Source organism: Felis catus, chromosome F1 (assembly GCF_018350175.1).
Source record: "Felis catus isolate Fca126 chromosome F1, F.catus_Fca126_mat1.0, whole genome shotgun sequence".
Lineage (NCBI taxonomy): Eukaryota > Metazoa > Chordata > Mammalia > Carnivora > Felidae > Felis > Felis catus.
In genome coordinates this window covers 51737677-51760740 of record NC_058384.1, presented here as the reverse complement: position 1 = coordinate 51760740, position 23064 = coordinate 51737677, and positions in this window count along the sequence as shown.

The window sequence follows — 23064 nt, the reverse complement described above, 5'->3', positions numbered from 1 at the left end:
TTGCTTTTTTTTTTCTTTATTCTTAATAAGTAATACTCTGTGGCTCTCTACCTACTCCTTTTAGCCATTCTTCCCTCTCTGGATGTATTTTTCTTGTTATAAAGAAAGCTGTAATAAAGAAAGGTTTATTTGCAGCAAATAAGGAGATTATGGGAAATAACCTCCAAACCTGGGACTTCCTGAGCAAGAGTGGATGGTTCCTTTTATTTAGGATTAGGATGAATATTGAGATAGGGAAGCCTTGTCATTTTATATAGAGGCAGGCATAAGGTTGCGCATGCACCCTAAGGAAACATGCCTATACAGACATCGTATGTTATGCAAATATGCTCCTACTTGAGGGGAGATTTTAGTATTATAATGAGGTAAAGATAGTTCTAGATTATTCTAGAGGTCTAGATTTATTTTCATTGTGTACTTCACATTTTCTTCCAGCCCAATACCTGGTAACAAGCCCAGACCAGTGTAGTTTTCTGTCTCGAATGCGCGCGCGGACACACACACACACACACACACACACACACACTCACCTACTCACTCACTCACTCACTCACTCACTGGTTGCTGAGTGCTACTGATGAAAATAGTACTATGATGCACCAGCACGGATTATAGGGATTATGCATTCACAGTGCATATGAATTGGGTTCTTCATGCTTTCTGACACTACTATCATTCCCTAATTAACTCTTCACTGCATTCTCCACCATAGCTATTTCACATTTCCCAATTCTCACACTTTCGACCTGTTTGCCCACTCGCTGAACTTCAGAACTGACTTTGACTTAAAAGAAAAATCTCATGACATAAATACATCTTAAATACCACTTTCAAAAAAAATTTAAAAAGAAACTGACTTTTTATTTTTCCTTTCTATTCCCAATCTCAGTGAAAAAAAATGTTTCTCTTTTGTGAAACAGTAGCCTGGATTACATTCCCTCCTCCCTTTTTAAGAAACTCATTTGGGGGCGCCTGGGTGGCTCAGTCGGTTGGGCGGCCAACTTCGGCTCAGGTCATGATCTCGCAGTCCGTGAGTTTGAGCCCCGCGTCGGGCTCTGTGCTGACAGCTCAGAGCCTGGAGCCTGTTTCGGATTCTGTGTCTCCCTCTCTCTGACCCTCTCCCGTTCATGCTCTGTCTCTCTCTGTCTCAAAAATAAAAAAATAAACGTTAAAAAAAAAAGAAACTCATTTGATTGAAGACAAATTTATCTCTCTTTTACTTATCTCTCCCTGTTTGCACACATTCTTAACTTTCTTCAGTGTAAATAAACAAAAACAAACAAATGAGAAGAATTAAAAAACCAACCACCTTTAACTTTTGTTTTAACTATTATAGCAACACTCTTACCTTAAAAAAGAAATATTACAAGATATATTAACATAAACTTTCTCTGATGCAATTCCCACTTTTTCTGCCACCTGTCAGAGAAACTAACTTTACTAATATAACCCAGGGATATTAGCTAAAGCTAGACTCCCTGCTATATTGATTAATTTGGCTACTCCTTTTAGAAACCCTCTCATTGGTTTCACATGTTATTAGTCTAATGGATTTATTGTCTCTTTCTAGTTCTCACCTTTCCCGTGTCCTTTACTATTAAGAAAAACATCAGAGAATTAAGATAGCATAATGTGCACTGAATAGCCATTGTTCTCAAGCAGGTAGATTAATAAATATAATGTAAATGTGGGCATAGAGGGAGCATGAGATATACATACATGTTGATAGACATCTTAATTTTCCATTTAAATCTTAAAAACCTATTGCTAAATGCTTAGTGGTTACAAAAAGTAATGGCAGCTATTTTATGGTAGTCTTTTATTAATTAACTTTATAAAATTATAATGTGAAATATGTCAACTGTGTTGCTCTGTTCAATCAAACCTTGTGCAATGAAGAAGTGATAAATGATACATCAGTATTTATCAGGCACTCACTTAACAGGTATTATTGCAAGTACTATAAACATATTAATGAATATAATGCAAGAATATTTTGAAATAAATATGATTATTACATTATTACATTCTGTACAGTATTCTATCATATAACATACAAGTTAGAAAATCATTTATATGCAAATGCATTATCTCGTATAAATCACATACTACTAGTGCTCAATAAATGTATTCATTGATTCATTAAGTGTAATTAAATATATATACATTTTTGAATGTGCACATTAGCTTACACTATTTCTAAAGAGGTATGTTTAATATAAAATGAGACTGTAAAAATAGTATTTACATAATCAGTATTCCTTCTGTGTAGTCCACAAATAATGAACATTCGTTTCTTTTTTTTCATTTTTAAACATTTTTTACTTTTCACATCCAACTTGCTTCACGCTGGGAAATTCACTTGACATTAACGTTGATTTGTTTTTCAAGGGTAAGAGAAATAATTGATTTCCTTATCTGTAGTAATCATATAAATGCATTAAATCTGTAGTAATCATATAAATACATTAAAGCACATAAAGAATACAAAAACTGAAATTTCTTATGGATGTCTTTTCTTATTAAAAGGTTAGAATATTAAAAATAAATATCTGAGTCAATAGAAGTCAGTGAAACTCTACTCTGTGATTTTACCACCGTTAAGCTCTTTTAGTCACACATACAAGGCCAACTATAAAAATGAGAAAAGCTGAAATGCTTTGTTTAGAAAACTGATGACATATTTCCATTATTGAGGTCATAGTAGAAGAGGGATTTTGGCCATTTGCCAGTGCCATGTGGGTACTTAATTCCCTTTTTATTTGGATGTCTGTGACCTACTCTTCATAGCTACATCAATGATAAACGAACATCTCATTTTAGTAACATATACTATAGTAACAGGTATTTGCAGTTTGACACATTGCTAATTAAATATTGATTTGTTGAATGAACTCTAAGCCTTCAGTATTTTTCTAATTAGAATAATGACTCTTCCGTATGCCGGCAGTTATGTTTCTCTTTAAAAAAATAAAAGACACAAAGAAGTAGTTCAAAAGTATAAATTATTAAGCATATTGTACTTCAAGGTATGGTTAATAAATTAGACATATTGTAATAGGTTCAGGCAAATTGCTTTTATTGCTTATAATGAAGAAAGATTTCATGCTTCTAATCCAGTTTGGTAATGGCAAAATACAGCATTTAATAGTAGTGGTATGGCCTTTGGATAATACATTTACTCAGGATATTTCATTCCATTCTTAGTGAGCAACTATCCAACTGGATTATCATATGCCATATTAGAATTTAAGAGCCTTAAATGTCTAAAAATGCAATTATTTTTCATTTTAAATTGTCATAAATAAATCTCTATCAATTGAATGATCCCTAATAAAAGCAATATTGTGTATAAATAGTATTCTTCATATAATGGAATCTCTTTAACAATCCTGAGTGTGGAAACTAATTAAACATGAAGCTATTCCATCATATAATAGAAAATAGACAGCAAAAGACAGCTTTGTAAACATTTTTTTTTAACACTAAGTCAGTCTCAGGGCATAGAGTCCTATGGACAATGTTATAATGGGTTCTGACTATGAATTGCCCTTTGAAGAAAAAGATGAAGCTTAGGAAGCAAATGCTGAAGTTGCAAAAAGACATAAAATGATGACTGCACTTTAATAGGTTTTTCCAGAATTTATCATTTTTAATCCACATAAGAGGTATATGAATTAATCTCTCCTTTCTTCTTCCACTCCTCTCTTTTCTTCCTTTTAAATTCTCTCTGGATAACTATTTTTTTCTGGTTAATTCTTTATTTTGGTTGCAAGTCTTTCTTAAATATAGAGTAGATACAAAAGTATTTGTAAATAATATGGGATATATATTAAAAAAAAGGTAACCGTTTAGGGACTAGGATGTAATCATGATCTTTGAAACATCACCCACGTCTCCCTTCCTGATTACATCTCCTTTCCGGCCTCACAGTGAAAGCCATTATTCTGAAACTGTCTTTATACTCACATTGGTTTTCTTTATTTGTTTCTCATATATGTTGGTGCCTATAACCATATAGTGTCTGATGTTGTGTATTTTGACTCTGTATTATAGGTATTTTCCTGTGATGCATTTTGCACTAAATGTTTGTTCCAGTTTATCATAGCTAAATAGAACTATCCACGTTTTTTAAACTTCTGAGTAATATTTAATCTCACACAGAGTATTAATCCATTTGCTATTGAATAATACTTGCATTTTTTTCCAGTTGATGTTGTGAGAAACAGGACCACAGTAAATACTATTTAAAGATTTTTTTTTCTCTAACACAGTAGACGTTTTTGAGGAGTTCATAAAAGTAGTATTTCTGGATCACAATTAATGAAAGAGAAAATCCAAGCAAAAGTGGTTAGCTTAGCCCTTTATGAAGAGAACTGCAAGGTAAAAACAGCTTTAGAGTACTGTTGTGTCAGGCAGCAAGTGTCCTAAAGAATTTATAGTTTAGATAAAGGAAAGTCAAAGTTAGTTTTATTCTGTGTTTGATCTCTCTTCAAAATCTTGGAAAATATGGGGAACTTAGCTTATATTTATCATGGGATAGGATGAAGGGCCTTCGAAGTTGAAATTAAGGAATTACTTTCTAAGATTAGTGGGAGGGGTTAGGAGCAACAGTGTGGCACAACGTTTTACTGAGATCAGTGGGGAAAAGGAAAGTTCTTCATCATTCTTCATATAGCTTTACCTCAGTGTTTCCGGAAAATCCCAAATTACTTCCAGAACTCATTATGCCACTTAAATTCCAATAAAAACCTGTGTTTCTATTTCCACACCCTACCAACACTTGATACTGTTTTGGTTTTGTCTTTTTTCTTTCTCTAAAAAAAACTTTGTGTATTCTGATTTGTTTTCTATATGATCTGTCAGGAAATCTGTGTCTATATCTACAGCTGTCTGTCCTGTCTGCCTGCCTGTCTGTCTGTCTATCTGTCTATCTATCATCCATCTTTATACTGTTAACTAATATTTTATGACCTGATTTTTAATTTCCTTTATTGTGTCTGTATATAAATAGAATTTATTATTCAGCTGTGCTTAAATGTACCAGTCTTATCATTTATAGTAGGTTTTTTTTTTTTTTTTTGAGAGAGAGAGAGAGAGGGAGCACATAAGCTAGGGAGAAGGGCAGAGGGAGCGAGAGAGAATCTTAAGCAGTCTCCATGCTCAGCACAGAGCTGGACATGGGGCTCAGTCCCACAACCCTGTGATTATGACCTGGGCCGAAATCAATCGTCGATTGCTCAACCGACTGAGCCACCCAGGTGCCCCTACAGTAGGTAGTTTTTATATCTTCTGTAAGAAACATTGCTTATCTTATTTATGGTATTGTTATTCTATATTACTATGTATAATTTTTATACTCACATTCTTTCACTTTTATGATTTCATGATTTTGGATTAGTTTTATGACTAGGGAAAGAAGTTCAATTTCATGTTGTTTCAAATAGGTATAAGTAGTTGACATAAAACCGTTCATTAAGAAACATTTTCCCTGCTCTGCAATGTGAGTTTGTCATAAAACAATTTTCCATATTGTTTAGTTCTGTTTCTCTTCTATTTATATCATTCATTGCTCTATTGACTATACAACATTGTTTAATTTCTACTCTTTGACATCTAGTGAGGTAAGTTATGTCTGTGGCCATCAGCTGGGAATGCTTATCCTCCCCCGGCCCCAGGACATTTGGCAGTATCTAGAGATATTTTGTTGGGGGTGGCTACTGACATCTAATGATTAGAGGCCAGAGTGCAGCTAATGATCTTACATTTCACAGGATTACCACTCCTCTCTCAACAAGAAGTATATGGTCCAAAATGCCAGTATCACTGAGGTTGTGAAAACCTTAACCAAATACATGAAACATCAGAGTGTCTTTTTGAAACAAGAGAGGTACATGTTCCATGTGTGGTAGCAGGATTCAGTATAGATATTTTACCTCTGTCCTTATCTCTTTTTATTTTCTTAGTTGTAGTTTTGCTTTCCTTCAATGCCCTTTATGAAATTGTAATTAATCTATTCTCTATTGCAATTTAGTCTTTATTACTGAAAGTTTTATATTTCCTTTCTTTGGTGCCTTGTGAGGTAAATAAGTTTGGAAAAGGAAGATCACATTCCCTTTTTCTTTCATTTCCTTCTTGAGTTTAATGAACTATCTTTTCATTTTAATTTCCCCTTTTGTTCCCCTTTTTTTCCCTGACTCATTGTGACTTTTTCCTATCCCTAAATATATTTATATATAATTATTTACTCTATGTATAAATATACTGAATATGCTTAATTGTTTGAAAGTCATCTTACAGTTGTCTTGTTTTTATAGTGATTTTATTCAGGGAAAGTGTTTCATTCCTTGCAGCATATTATATCTCATTTCTTGATATTTATTTTTTTGTAATTTTTTTTCAACTTTTATTTATTTTTGGGACAGAGAGAGAGAGAGAGAGAGAGAGCATGAACGGGGGAGGGGCAGAGAGAGAGGGAGACACAGAATCGGAAGCAGGCTCCAGGCTCTGAGCCATCAGTCCAGAGCCTGACGCGGGGCTCGAACTCACAGACCGGGAGATCGTGACCTGGCTGAAGTCGGACGCTTAACCGACTGCACCACCCAGGCGCCCCTCATTTCCTGATATTTAAAAATCACTTTTCATGGATTTATTTTTTCCCCTATTCCTTTGGTCAAATTTGAGTAGTATACAAGTTTTCAAGTTTAATGACATTTACTTCTGACAACGTAGGAAAGTCTAGATTCTTTAATGGGTATATGTTTTTTTCAGACATTGGGAAAGAGATTGTGTGTTCTCTGAATTATGGCTGTCTTTTGAGATTTTCCACATTTTTCCCCTTTTTAATTATTTTCTCTTCCATCAACCGGTTGTTAGAATAGTACTCCTGACATTTCTCCCTCTTTTTCTGCCCCCAAAGCTATGTTTTTTAAGACTGGAACTTCAAAGTGTATGGACTTTAGGTTACTTCTGTTTATATCACTGGCTTTCAAAGAAAAAAAGAGAGACAGTTGTGTCCCACATGGCACATTGCACAATGTGAGGAAACGTTTTTGGTTTAGCAACTCTGGGGGAGGGGGTGGCAGGGGCAGAATTTAGCTACTAGTGTTTACGTGTAGAACCCAGGGATGCCTCACAACATCCTGCAAAGCACAGAACAGCCCCACAGGGAAGACTTGTCTGGTTGCAAGCGTCAGTGGTTCTGAGATTGATTAGCTCTGTCCCATATGCTTCTTCAGTACTTCCACACTTTGGATCAGTCTACTCTTCCAGGAAGTGGTTTTAGATACAGTGTAGGCACATCACCCGCTCCCCCTTTTTTATTTCTCTTGATTTCTTTTCTCCTTACTCCTGCTTATCACAAGCCCCTGCAGTGGGGCAGGAGCAGGAAGGGTAGTCCAAACAAGGAATTGCTTGTTTGCTTACAGGTATTTTGAATAGGGGGCATTCATTGCCTTCAAGTTATGCTGGAGGCACTCTGCCACATTACCAGGTGGGCAAATGTTGTTCCTGTCCTCAGTAGTTGAGTAGGCATTGGAGCTCACATTTCATTGAGTCAGAATTTACCTAGCTGCATCTTCTACTGGCTACATCTTAGTCTCTTCCAAATTTCATTTTATTTTCCTTTCCTGAATGCCAAAGAGAAAATGGAGTTTGAAGAAGGAAGTTCAATTTCTCCAAGAGTTTGGCATATGCCCTCAGATAGAAAATGAGCCTAAATGTTTGTGATATATTGTTGCATTGAGCTTATCGTAAGCCAAAAGACCATTTCGGGTCTTTCAAGCAGACCATTTCAAAACTTATTGTTTTTGTAGAAATGTTGACAAGACAAGGAATATGTAGAAAATCCTTGCTTTCTGGGATACAAAAGTGAAAGTATATCTTGTTATCTAGTTAAAAATAATTTTACTGACTTCATTGATTTTCAACCAAACAAGGAGGTTTTTCCTCCCTGAAACACCTAACTAATTGGGAAAAAATATCAGTTGAATCCCACTTGAGGGGCATTCTATAATATAGAACTTTATAGAATTTTACCTTGGTAAAAAACTAGGTAGGTCTGAGAGACAGTCACAGGCCCAAGGATCCTGAGGAGACAGGACAATTAAATTATGGTATTTTGAGTGGGCTCTTAGAACAAAAAGAACATGGAGTTAAAATAAAAACTAAAGATATCTGAATAAAATATGGACTTTAATTTGTAATAATATAATGAGATTGGTTCACTAATCATAGCAAATATACCATATACCACATTAATGTAAAATGTTCATAATAGAGTAAACTGGGTATAAGTTATAGGGAACCTTTTTACTATATTCTCAATTTTTCTGTTTTCTGAAACTAAGCAAAAATGAATTTTATTAAGAAATAAATACAAAAAATCTTATCAGAATTTTTAAATTGTTTAATAGGAATACTAGTGTCTTCTGAAAATGATGTTGTAAATTTCAGGCATAACAGTTGTTCTATTTAGGTTTGGGACATGAATCTGACACACATCGATTTTCCATGCCATGCTATACTGCATACTTCTTCTTAAAAAATGTCCCAGATATAGACATTGCACTTGATCTAAATCAAGAACCAATTGCTATGACATCATACTTACCACTTAAAAAAATAGATTGGTAAAAAACTTTGAACTGAAAAAATTATTCATATAGCAGAAGCAGACTATAAGAGCAAGGTGAATTGCTGTTGCCTGTGGATCTTTAGGAAAAGGAAGATTGTAAATGTTACCTAAACATTTAAATGGGGAATCTTTTTAGAATATATGGCAACTGGGAATAAAAAGAAAAATTCAAAAAGAACGATGACGAAAAGCTATATGTCAACTCTCCTTTCATTTCCCCAGCTTCTGCCTCCTTTAGATTGTAGACCAAGGCCTACTAATAATTTGTTGTTGGAAAACTCTGAACCTTATATTAACTGAGATACTCTAGACCTCAGCTTCACTAATAATTTTCTTAGATATAAATCAGTTGATAAGCATGAGAATCTAGTGGTTTAATCATAACAGTTGATACCTCAATGGTATTCCCAGCTTGGTCTCTATACCCCTTGAATCCACTGAATTCTGTAAATTACCTGTCTATCTATCATGCATGACTAATGCAAATTTTGTAGCCTTCTAATATGTGTATAACTGCACGTATTTTCCCCATTATGCAACATGACTTTGTCCCAAACCTGAATTTGCTTATTAACCACAGCTTATTAAAATTGATTAAATTAATATGCTGTTAATTCTTTTACTATTGATAACTCCTAGCCAGCTTCTCTTCACAGAATCAAACTACTAGCATTGCCTGCTGAGATGATTTGTTCATCTGATTTGTTTGTATGCATTGATTCACTTTATTAACTTTTTTCTTTATGGGCAGCTGGTAATTTTAACAATTCTGATAATTTCTTCTGAAATTAAACTGGAACTCTCTGGATAAGTCAAGTCGTGATCTATTACTTCTTGATTATCACTACAGAATTCACCTTGACTCTACCACAGGTTATATATTATAATGCATTCTTTTTTGTGATTAACTATCATCTTGAATAAGTCATTGTCCAGAAAGGACCAATTTGGAAGAAAGCATTTTCTAAGCATTGTATTTTTTGCATATTAGAAAGTATGTTCTCACATTAGAAAATCTAAGTATAATTTTCAAATGGATGTCTGTATAAGGAACTAAAATTATTGTTTTATTTAAATGGAATTGTCTACTCTTCTGTGAATTTTAGGAGATTCTGTCTGGGTATCCTAAAAAATATATAATATTCCCTGATAGATATAGTATGTTTCCTTCTCTCTACCATGGAAGGAAGTTAATTCATGTTACATCTCTCACTAATAATACATCATTTATATCAAGTTCTTATTATTCCCCCTTCCTACACTTTCTCTTTTATTACTTTTGCTTAAGAATCTCTTGGAATATCATTATCCATAGTAATCCATTGTTAATAGCAAGCTCTCTCTCTTGTTTTTTGAACCAAGCTAAGAAAACTACAGTGCTCCATTATTGCACAGTTTTCAGATAATTTATTAAGGGGTGGTCAAGCCTTAAATCTTATAAACTATCACCAACATTTTTATCTCCATATTACCATCATTATGGGTCTTTTATAAGTAATAATTTTGAGTAATGAAAAATCAATAAAAATGTCTTTGGATTTTAAAATTTACTAGACAGAAATTTATGGAATATTGAAAAAATGACAGTCACTGATAAAATTATAGAACTATAAATAAGAAAATATACCTCTCATTTTTGTTGATTTTGAGCTATTATGAACTAATATTATGAGAGAGGGACATCCATTCACACACCCCCATATGTAAACACACACACACAATATATTCTCCAATAGCTTTATACAATTACTTTTTGTTAGACTATGCATTTATTAGTGTTTACTTCATTATGTGTCTATAATACTTTACTTACAACTGAGCCATGTAGTATATACATGACTGTATTTTTTTTAATTTTTTAATAGCTACTGATAATTATTTCATTTTCATTGTTTTGTTCTCTGTGTATCTCTTGCTAATTGGATGCTAAACTGTCCTCTGTAGCATGCATGCTCTCAAGTTGTGAAGATATAAATTGCCTGGCTCCCTTGGCCTTGCTGGGTAGCTGGATGGGATAGTGTCTAAGCCTGATGCACACCTCTTTCCCTGGGATCTGTCTTGATCCTGGGAATTTTCTTTCTGTATGGAATTCCCTGTTACATAGAATTTACATCTTCCTTCTTTATTTGGTTTCATATTTTAGCAGAATCTTCAGCAAACTCCTGAAAAGGGGCATATTGGTTTTGGGCTATGTTAGTTGTCTAAATTTACAGTTCATAGGTGATGTGTATCAAATTTAACAGGAAAACAATTCACCACTCACAATTTTGAAGACATTTACCTGTCTTCTGGGTACTAGCAATGCTCATATGTGTGTGTTTTAATTTCTGATCTTCATATTTTGAATTTGTTTCACTTTGTGTTGTATACATTCCTTTTTTCATGGATGCAATATATTTCTCTCTGAAGACATTACTTGTCCTTTCTCTCCTAAAGATACTAAATTTCATTCAGATTCTGTTAACTGGTCTCAGTCTTTCCTGATGTGGACTCTTCTCAAATGCTTGATAGTCCATTATTCATGGTATCTATAAAATGATTCAGAATTTCTCTCTCTCTCTCTCTCTCTCTCTCTCTCTCTCTCTCTCTGTGTGTGTGTGTGTGTGTGTGTGTGTGTGTGTGTGTGTTGTTTTGCAGTGGTGGCTAATAGTTTTTACCTCTTTACCATAGGGCATTTGGTTGAAATATTTCTTTGGCCAACTCTGAATTTTTAAATATCTTTGTCTGTTTTTTCTGTATGGTCAGATCACTCAGGCAAAAACATTCCATTTTCCTATAGCTAGTATATGACTGGTTACCACTGTCATAGCACCCAGTGAGGGGAAAGGGCATGTGTCTGAGTCATAGATATATAAAAGCATTTATAGTTGTTTTTTCCCCCCAGAAAGTATACCTCCAAGCTTCTGTCATATGAAGGAGGGACCAGGAGGCCTTGAGATCTGTTTTTTACAACAGACTTTTAGCCACTTCTCTTTCTAGCCCCACGTTGATATTTCTTAAGAAACACCTGATATTATCCATTCTTCAGCCTTGCATATTTCCAACTCTTCCAAAAACCATTTTGTTTTCAGTACCTTGGGTTTGCTGTTTGCCATTATCATCCATCCATCTGCCTTTCAGATTTAAAAATTTTGTTTCTGTCACATTCTCTACCCCTATCTTGGTCCCTATGAAATTTCAAACTTAACAGTCCCCTTTACATTCATTTTACCAGTGTTAGAAAGAACAATTATCCTGCTCAGTCTTAAATGTTAAACAAAAGTGCTGTGTCATTGTTAAAAAATATGTGTAGATTAACATGATAGGAAAAACATTCCAGACTGACTTATTAATTCACTGAAACATTTTTTCTTATTTACTTCTCATTCCCTCTTCATATATTTTTGAAGTAAAAATTATGCATATTTATACACTCTACATGCATTCTTGTTAATATTCAAAAGTTTTACAAATGTATTTTCTTGCTTTGAATAATTCTTTTGAATACTATTCATAAATTACATCTATGGGTTTTTAGTATTTTAAGCCAACTCACTATATATGAGTACTTAGAATTTTCCATATTTCTGCTAATTTTTATTGTATTCTTAAAGGAAAATATGTGTAAGTTTTTCTGAACAGCCTGGCCATTTGAGAAGCATTTATCATGAAAATTATTCTGCCATTGTATCATTTGTTTCCTAAACAATCACAGAGCAACATATGTAATTATACCATTGAATTTTTAAGTGTTCATAAACATTGCCCCAAAGTATTACTAATTAAAGCTTATTTAGCATAATTCAGTGAGATTTGTGGATATGGCTTATTTCCATGTCTAACATTTTACAAGAAAATTGCAACTATAAAGTCCTTTGTGTTGTGTAGCACTCCTACAGAAAACTTTCCCATAACAAGGCGAATAGAAAATTGGTACATTCTCAAATATAACAATTCACTCTTGATTAAAAGTGGGTTTTATTTTGTTTGCATTTTTGTTTAAATATTTTATCGTGCCCCTGCTTATTAACTTGGGTCACTGGAGTAAAAGGGAAAGACATCTGGGTATGGATAAATTTTCTATATAATAATCTATAATTTCAGATTCCTAGTCTTCATTTATTATTCCGCAATCCCTGATCTTTCCTGTGAATTCTTTGTGCCAAAACACTACTTAAGCTTTAACTTCCAGCTCAAAAGCTACCACAGACACCTAGACTTTCATGAATAAGTCAACAGAAAGTTATCTCTCACTTTTGATTACACGTGACACTCCATTTGCATTTATTTCCTGGTCTCCATCACTAAACAGTATGTCCTTTAAAAGCACAAACAGAGGGGCTCCTGGGTGACTCAGTTGGTTAAGTGTTTGACTTTGGCTTCAGCTCTGGTTATGATCTTGTGGCTGGTAAGTTCAAGACCCACATCGGGCTCTTCTGTAATACTGAGCCTGCTTCGGATCCTCTGTCTCCCTCTCTCTCTGTCCCTCCCCTGCTTGTATTCTCTCTCTCTCTCAAAAATAAACATATAAAAACAAACCAAAAAAATAAAAACACAAACAGAATAATAATACCACATTGTAGGATATTTTATAAGTAGGAATAAAAAATATTTTTGACACACCTATATAACTAATATTGTTAGGTATTTTCTACTCTATAGTAAATTATTTTCTGTAATGGTAAGTGCCCCTTCCCTGGACCTTTTGGATTATACCATCATTGATTTTTGTTAATTAACTTACTACTGAGTTATATATTACAGTATAAATTATTATTCTAATCTACATCTTAAACACATAGCAGTATACTCATGTTGAATAGAACAGATAGGTATTTTAGGAATAAAAGCATTATGTCTGTCTTAGGTAAAAAAAGTTGCATCCTAGGTGCTTTCTTCCTCTAGAAAGTCAGCTACTGGAATTCTGTCCATATCCATTTCAACTGAAAACTCTCAGTTTACTAAGGATCAATTTGCAGAATGTCACTGTTATTAAAAAATTCTACCAGGGGCGCCTGGGTGGCGCAGTCGGTTAAGTGTCCGACTTCAGCCAGGTCACGATCTTGCGGTGCGTGAGTTCGAGCCCCGCGTCAGGCTCTGGGCTGATGGCTCAGAGCCTGGAGCCTGTTTCTGATTCTGTGTCTCCCTCTCTCTCTCTGCCCCTCCCCCGTTCATGCTCTGTCTCTCTCTGTCCCCCAAAAAAATAAATAAACGTTGAAAAAAAAATGTAAAAAAAAAAAAATTCTACCAATTGAATCTCCAAATGAATTTATTTAAAAATTTCATTATAGTTGATCAGTTTTTATTTTTCTAACAGTATTTACATTTAATTAAGTAATTAATATTTTATTCATTTATATTTTGTTTAAATCCAAGTTAATTAACATATAGTATAATAATGGTTTTAGGAGTAGAATCTGCTGATTCATCACTTATATATAACACTCAGTGCTCATCAACAAATGCCCTCCTTATGCCCATCACCCATTTAGCTCACTCTGCCACCCAACACCCCTCCAGCAACCCTGTTTGTTCTCTGTATTTAAGTCTCTTATGGTTTGCCTCCCTCTGTTTTTATCTTATTTTTGCTTCCCTTCCCCTATGTTCATCTGCTGTGTTTAAGTTTCACTTATGAGTGAAATCATGATATTTGTCTTTCTCTGACTTATTTCGCTGAGCATAATACATTCTAACTCCATCCATGTTATGGCAAATGTCAAGATTGCATTCTTTTTGATCGCTGAGTGATGTTCTATTGTGTGTGTGTGTGTGTGTGTGTGTGTGTGTATGTATGTGTGTATTTGTGTGTATATACATATGTATATACACACATACACATATACATATATGTATATATACACCATATCTTCTCTCTTCATTCATCAGTTGATGGACATTTAGACTTTTCCCATAATTTGGCTATTGTTCATAGTGCTGCTATAAACATTGGGGTGCATATACCCTTTTGAATCAGCATTTTTTTATCCTTTGGATAAATACCTACTAGTGTGGTTGCTGGGCCATAGGATAGTTCTATGTTTAATTTTTTAAGGAAACTCCATACTGTTCTCCAGAGTGGCTGTACCAGTTTGCATTCCACTAACAGTGTAATAACACCAGCATTATTCCCAGAGCTAGAACAAATAATTCTGAAATTTGTATGGACCCAGAAGACTCTGAATAGCCAAAGTAATATTGAAAAAGAAAACCAAAGCTGGAGATGCAGCGATATTTTAACTACTTTAGTAAGTCTCTGCCTAAGCTACCCTCCCAACATTTATACATTGTAGGTAGAGTGGATTTTCACTGAAGGATCAAAAGAACAGTGATGGGCCATTATATATAGCTGTTCAGTAAAACATTTAACTTACAACTAATATGAAGCATTCATCTTTTAAAATTTGACTCCAAATGTTTTCCTGCCTCTGGTTGTCAACTTTGTTCCAACTTCTTCCCTCCGCTGCCCCCCCCCTCCATTTTTTTCAACTTTTTGCTTTCCCAAGTCCTTAAAAACAACAATAGAATTACAACCGCACAACACCACAATCCTTGACCTGTAGCAGAAATCTCTGGTCTCTGTAATGCAGATTAATACCTTTTCTATCTATTCAAAGAGTCATAATTATGTTTTACGTAATAACCATGAAAATTCTTCCTCTTCATATTTTAATGTTTTCTCTTCAAGTTTACTGTAAAGGAAAGACAGAAGTACAGATTTTTATTTTAGCAGGTACATGAATTATGTCACATACTTTAGAACATTGTGAGCAAAGGGTAACAATTTCTTTCAAAAGTTGCAGAATTACAGAAAAGTACAGAAAACAATACATGGAATTTCTAAGCCAGTACAAAGTGTATCAGTTTTTTAACATATTCTCTTTTACTCAAAAGGTTACTGTATTTGGGATGCATATTTAAAAATCTGTATTGATAAGATCACAAAATAAAGGAATGTGAACAATGTATATGTTGGCTCTAAAGCTGTGCTGTTCAATTCAATAGTCATTAGGCAAACGTTGTTATTTAAATGTGAATTGATTGATGGTATATACAATTAAAAGGTCAGTTCCTCGTAGTTAGTAACTACTAGCTAATGATTACTGCATGGGACAACCCAGAATATGAATATAACTATCATCAAAGAAATATTTACTACAAAACACTGATGTAAAGCATACGGTTTTAATTTACACTGTTTTTCTTCCACCAAAATATTATGGCAAGACAATAATAAATTATTAAAATATTAATAATGGATATTTTGTATACTTACCATGTGGCAGCCACTGTTTCACATGATAACTTTATGTTTATAAAACCATAATAACACAATGAAGTGGGTATTGATACAAAGAATGAAGAGATTTATCATTTAATGACTGATAGGGAGATTGATGGACAGTGAAGGTAAGTTAATTGCCCTAAATAAAACAAGTTGCAAATCTGGGATTTGAACCCAGAATTTCTTGCTTCTGGGTCTTTTAATTTAAAGTTTGTTATACTGCCTCGTTAGCTTACAATATCAAATTATACTGCAGAATTGAGAGAGGAGACCAGACCATGCAGTTTTGTTTTTTTTTTTCCTCCTAAGTTGGGAAGAAAGTTCATGAAATAATAAGCCATGAGATTCACTGTACAGATAAACTGTAAGTAGGATTTTTGGATATGATACTACAGTTGGCATTGAGATTGCATTTATTTATAAGTGACCTACTTCCAAAAGAGACTTAGGAAGATGTAAAAGTATTTTTAAAAATGTAGTCAAGGCAAAAAACAGGGTATTTAAAGAGGAGCATTTGTCAAAAGTTGTGAAAATTTTAAGATTTCCTTACTTGCCAGTTTCATAAATGGTGGTAGAATGCACAAGACTTCTGAGAGACAGAGGACTTTGTTTCTCCAAACAATGAGACTTCATGCCCTTGTCCCAGATTTCCAGGGGAATGACGAGCAGTAGTCCAGTAGCTTATTTTCCCAATAGTGGATTATGTCTTAGGTGAGGAATCCTGAGTTTTGGAAGCCCCTAATCTTGTACAGAGTCTGCTGGAAAACCTGTACAACCTTTGTTTTGGAGAGAAGTGGTGAGGGTTGTACAAGTTTATTACTCTAGTCATGAAAAAAAAAATTTTGGTCCTTTGCCCAAGCAGGGTATACAATCTCTCTCTTTTTCTAGGCTCTTTGCTCTGTAGACATATTTTTAAAGATAGCTTGGGGAAAAAAAAAAGCTGTCACAAAACATGTATTGACAGCATGGAGAATTGGAGAATTGTCTCCCAGCAAAGTCAACATAACGGAGTACAGAATTTCTCTCTGAACACCACGTATTTATAAATCAGAATTTCACTGAGCTCTCTCCATATCTAGTAAAGGGAAGTCCAGCCATTCATCAGAAGAAAAAAAAAAAAATCCTGACCTTGAGCTATTAAAGTATTGTGTTACAAGTATTGTGGAATGGAAAACTAGGCAAAGGATTTAATTATTTAATTTATATTAATAAAATGAAACAATATCTTATATGCATGCAAGTGTCCTCTGTATTTTTCCACCATAAATTCAAAGGCATCATAGCAAAGAACAGTTTCTTAACACCATTTTTTGGTGAGTCAAAAACTAATGTGAGATTTATGGTTGATTGATAAGTGATTTGACTGAGCCTTATAGCATTTTTATATCTTTAGAAAAACATTTCTCCTTAGCTTGATACATTTGAAGAAGTACATTTACACAACTTATCATGTTTTTCCAAAGTAATTAAAATCCATCATTTCTTAGTTTTATGCCTTAAAATTGAATTCTACTTTATAACCTTTATTTGCTTTATTTTAAAGGATTTGTTGTACTACTCTGAATTATTTCATATTTTAAATCATAAGCAGGATGATTTGGATTGTACCCAAATCTTGCCTTGACAGAGTATCTTTATTGTCTTCATGAGAATTTCCGTAGGGTTCTATTAACATTTTGTCGGGAAGTATATTAACAGTAAAAACATAAAGTTCAGAAAATTTTCTTTAAGATATTTTGGCTTATAAATTAAAATTGTTGCTTCCTGATGTTGGGGAGGAAGAACTTCCTCTGCTGTGTAGACCTTCTCACTGGACTTAGAATCAAAGTGACATGAGACTGATTAACAAGAGAAAAATGAAATTTAATGGGTGTATGTATGGGGAATCCACCAACTCATGAAATTCCAAAGACAATGAGGTAATATGAAGCTTATATGAGCTAAGGAGAGGGGTAGGAGCCAGAGGACAGGGGAGAAAACTCATTAGCAAGAAGGTGAAAGGTATGTTTGGGGAAAATAAGGTTGCTCTGTTAATGCAGATAAGTTCCTTAGGTAAGGGGGAGTCTCTGTTAATACTTCTCCTCCCATTCCAGGCTCTCCTTTCCAATGTAAATTTAGGCAGCTGAAGGGGAGGCAGAGAGCCTTTCCTGCATTTGCTGGGTTTTTATTACTTTTAATTTGAAATAATCTTTATGCCGAAGTAGCACATTTTGAGGCAGCCTATTCTTAGCCCCTACACTGATATACAAAAGGTATCCATTTATGACAAGTGATAAAATAATCTGGCAAAATACAACAGCAACTATCACATTAATACACAAAATTAAAATTCTATGTAACACATTAAAATGCCTGAAATTAGAATTTCCAAATTTTCAGATGGTACTATAATTTCTTGTTTTCTTTTTGTATATGCAAACCATCTCCACATGGTAAGTATTTGAAATTAATCCAACTGAGTAAAGAGGAAATTCATATTTAAGGGCCGTTTTAGTTATTCATCTTTGTCTTACAGCACATTTAACATGATTTTATTCCTTTCTAATTCCATTTAATTAACAATATTTGCAAGTACAACATCTCAAGATCAAGGAGTACAGGAAGAAAGAACTCTGTACCCAAAATAGATTTATCAATATTGCATTCTAAAATTCATCTAGTTGACCTATAGGACACATTTATTGGCACAGAGCCTTTTCTACCAAGAATCACAATTACTTTATAGTCCAATAGCTAGCAGGGATTTTGTCAGTAGACGTATTAACTATGCACAGAAGTCTCAGTTCGGCACCCAAGGGCAGAAGTGCAGTAATTTTTCTAGGTATTCTATCAGATAATACACATAAAACTATGTATATCATAGCCAAATAGCTCTTAAAGAATTTTTGATTAAAAAAAAAAACAAGCAATGCACTACAAAGTGACTAAATCCTCAGACCACCTATTCTAAGGGAAACTAGACACACACAGGTTTTTAGGATCTGATGATAAAAATATGCTAAAACCAAGTTCAATAACCCGAGTCTGTAATGATGTCCCTGAATATTTGACATTAAAAGAAGCAGAGACAGAATATAAAACCAAACCTCAACCACAGTTTATGTGATAAACGTTTCCACAGATTTCACCCCAGGCAATCCTTGCAATCATTCCATTTATGTATGTACCCAAGAGGAAGTGGAGACACCGTAGTGGCCTGATTAAAGACTTGAGTCTTGGACATGGATTACCAGATTCCAGATTAGCCTCTACCACACGTTAGCTGTCACAACTTGGAAAGGGTTAAATCTGTTAGTTTCTGTTTTCTCATCTGTGGTTGGAGATGATAATACAATTAAACACATAGAATCTTCTAGGAGGTTGTCATTATTTTAAAAAATGTATATGGTGCTTAAGAGATGGCCCTTTATAAAAAAATTTTCAGTAATTATTATTTTTATTACACTGCTGCTGTTTTTTTGTTATCATTGTTATTCTGTGACAGATTAAATAAATGTAAGACAATTCAACTATATTTTTAGAAAAAAAGGTAACCCAAATCAAAGTTCAGATATTTTTTGAAGTTAGGATTCTTTTTACATGTCACATGTTTCACAAGTTTCCCCATCCACCCTGCGATATGTAGGTATTTGTCTCTCTTTTTCAGGTTCAGCAACATTGAGAGGAATGCAGAGATTTTCCGAATACCCCTGCTCCCACACATGCATTGTTTCCCACGTTATCAACAGTTCCCACCAGAGTGGTACATTTGTTACAACTGATAAACTTCTTTGACACATTATTATCAGGGACAGTATCTTTTGCAAGAAGAAATGGTTAATTGTAACGAAGTTCAGTTTATGGATTCTTTCTTTCATGGCTTGTGCCATTAGTGTTGTATCTATAGAATCATCACCTAACCCAAGGTCATAGTTATCTAGATTTTTCCTTATTATCTTCTAGGAGATGTGTGCACCTTATATCTAGATCTGCATCCATTTTGAATTAATTTTTGTAAAGGGCATAAAATGTCTGTGTTTAGGGGCACCTGGGTGGCGCAGTCGGTTAAGCGTCGGACTTCAGCCAGGTCACGATCTGGCAGTCTGTGAGTTCGAGCCCCGCGTCAGGCTCTGGGCTGATGGCTCAGAGCCTGGAGCCTGTTTCCGATTCTGTGTCTCCCTCTCTCTCTGCCCCTCCCCCGTTCATGCTCTGTCTTTCTCTGTCCCAAAAATAAAAATAAAAAACGTTGAAAAAAAATTAAAAATAAATAAATAAAGTGTCTGTGTTTAGACTTTTTTTTTTTTTTTTTTTTTGCTTTGAGGATGTCCAGTTGTTCTATCACCATTTATGGAAAATACTATTTTTTTATCCATTAAATTTTCTTTACTCTTATGTCAAAAATCTCTTGACTATATTTATGTGGGTCCGTATCTGTACTCTCTAGTATGTTCTCTTGTTTTATTTATTTGTTCTTATCCTAGTACCACACAGAAGCTTTATAGTAAATTTTGACGTCAGGTAGTGTCAGTCCTCCAACTTTGCTATTTTCCTTCAATGTTATGGTTGCTATTCTGTATCTTTTGCTTTTCTCTATAATCTTTACAATTAGTTTGTTGATGTCTACCATACCAGGCTTTTGATTGGGATTGCACTAGAATCTAAAGATCAAGCTGGGAAGAACTAACAACTGGACAGTTGAGTCTTTCTATCCATGACCGTGGAATATCTCTCCATTTGTTTAGTTCTTTTTTGATTTTGCTCATTAGCATTTTCCTCATATAGATCTTATAAAAATTTCATAGATTTATACCTAAGTATTTAGTTTTTGTGGGTGCTAATGTAAATAGTGTTGTGTTTTTATTTTCAGGTTCCATTTGTTCAAAACTGGTATATTCAGAAGCATTAACTTTTATATATTAACCTTGTATTTTGAAACCTTGTTATAATCATTTATTACTCTTTTCTTTTTTCTATTCTTTTGGATTTTTTGCACAGACAATCATGTCATCTATGAAGAAAGATATTTTTGTGTATTATTGCAATGGCTAAGATTTCTTTTATGATGTTGGAAAGGAGTGGTGAGAGGGGACATCCCTGCCTTGTTCTTCATCTTAGTAGAAAAGCTTTTAGTTTCTCACCATTAACTATGATATTAGTTGTAGTTTTTTGTAGATATCCTTCATTCAGTTGAGGAGGTTCTCCTTTATTCCTAGTTTACTGATAGTTTTATTATGAATGACATATTGGATTTTGCCAAATATTTTTTTTTTATTTACTTATTCATTTTTTTGCTCTCTCTCAGAGAGAGAGCAGTGGAGGGGTAGAGAGAGAGAATCCCAAGCAGGCTCCACACTGTCAGCATAGAGCCTGACATGGGGCTTGAACCCATGAGCTGTGAGATCATGACCAGAGCTGAAACCCTGTCAAATGCTTTTTCTGCATTTTTTGTAATCTGTGATTTTTTTTATCTGTTGATATGATGGATTACATTAATTGATATTTAAGTGTTGAACCAGGCTTGCATACCAGGATAAATCCCACTTGGTGATGCTATATAATTCCTTTTATATAATACACAACATGCTTTTTATGATACCAGAAAACCATTTAACATACTTAAACAATTATATCATGAATACTTAAAAAAATGGTTTGTTCAGTGGTATTGCTCAAATAAAATGAGTTGGCTCCTGTTTTTTCTCCATAACTTTGGCATTCTTTCCTTTTTCTCTATTTTTGAGTAATAACTACTTTGAGACAAAACAAATTAAAACTTGTAAAGAAACTGCACTAGAATGAGGAACTGAAAGTGCTCCTTTCAATGAAGATACATATTAAGATACCCAAATGCTCTCAGTTTCAAGTTCATATGATCATCTTCTATTCCTTTTTTTAAATTCCAATACCAAATATTTATAAAGTAAAAAAGGTAAAGCATTATATAAATAAAATACAATAAATTCAGTACATATTATGAACATAAAATTTCAGTAAACTAACCCCCCACACAAAAAGAAGCCCAAATCAGAGGAAATTGGCAACACAACTCTCCATTAACTATTCTTTTAATAAATTGCAGATATGAAAAATTACTATGAATTAGAAATTCAAAAACTTCTACTGGACTGTAGAAGATAAGTAGCTATGCCTACTATAAGTAGCATAGTCTTCCCTTTACTTACATGTGGAAATTAATTTAGGTGTTTGAAAGTGATTGTTAACCTACCTTGAAAAGTGCCAATTTTAATAAAAACTCTGAAGAATATCCACAGGAAGGTTCAAAAAAAGAATTATAATTCTTGTACTTTCTCTCCCTTGAGTCATTCTCATCATTACTGTAAATTCCAGCACCAAAAAAAAAAAAAAGTAATTATGTATTTCACCATGGTATCAAGGTGAAACCTTGTAATGAGTATGAAATACCTAAACCATATAATTATCTGTTCAAAAGTATAATTATGGTAGTTTAAGAATTTTCTGTTTCTTTCTTCTTTTGCAAATCAGTATTTAGTAGTACTCATGGTCATTTGAAAACAAATACAATTTTACAGAATAGTTTGGCCACAGCAGAAGCTGCTCAATATTAAAGTTATGAAATCAATGTATTTTCCTTTTTTAAAAAATGAAAGATACAATGTTTTTTTAAATTTTCACCTAAATATTATAAGTAAAAATGTTGTTTCAGATATTTTGAAAGACTGATGTTATACATATACATTTTTCTACAGAACCAATTTTAACTTGTCAATTGAAAGACTTATTTAGATATTTTAATAGTGATATCTTCACATGATCATATGCAATATATTTAAATGAATAATCTATTTAGAAAAGCAAATTGCTGCTGTGTAGACCTAGCGTTTTTTCTCATTTATAGCAGAAAAATGTAGAAATTATTAACACAATGGCTCTTCAATACAGCATTTGTATCAGTAATAACTCCTTTTGAGTCCTTATTTTGATGTTTTTCCCATTAAATCCTCCAGTCTTCCTCTTTCTTTAGTGTTTTCAGGCATATATTCCTTATAAACAATCCGCAAAGGGATGTAAGTTTGCCCCCGCAAGGAGTATCTTTTAAAATAGTTAAAAACAGAAACTCCTTATGAAGTAACCTTTATACGTCAGGGACTGGGCGAATTTTAGGTTTTTTCATTAACCTCTTACACCAAGTGTTATTGTTTCTATTTCA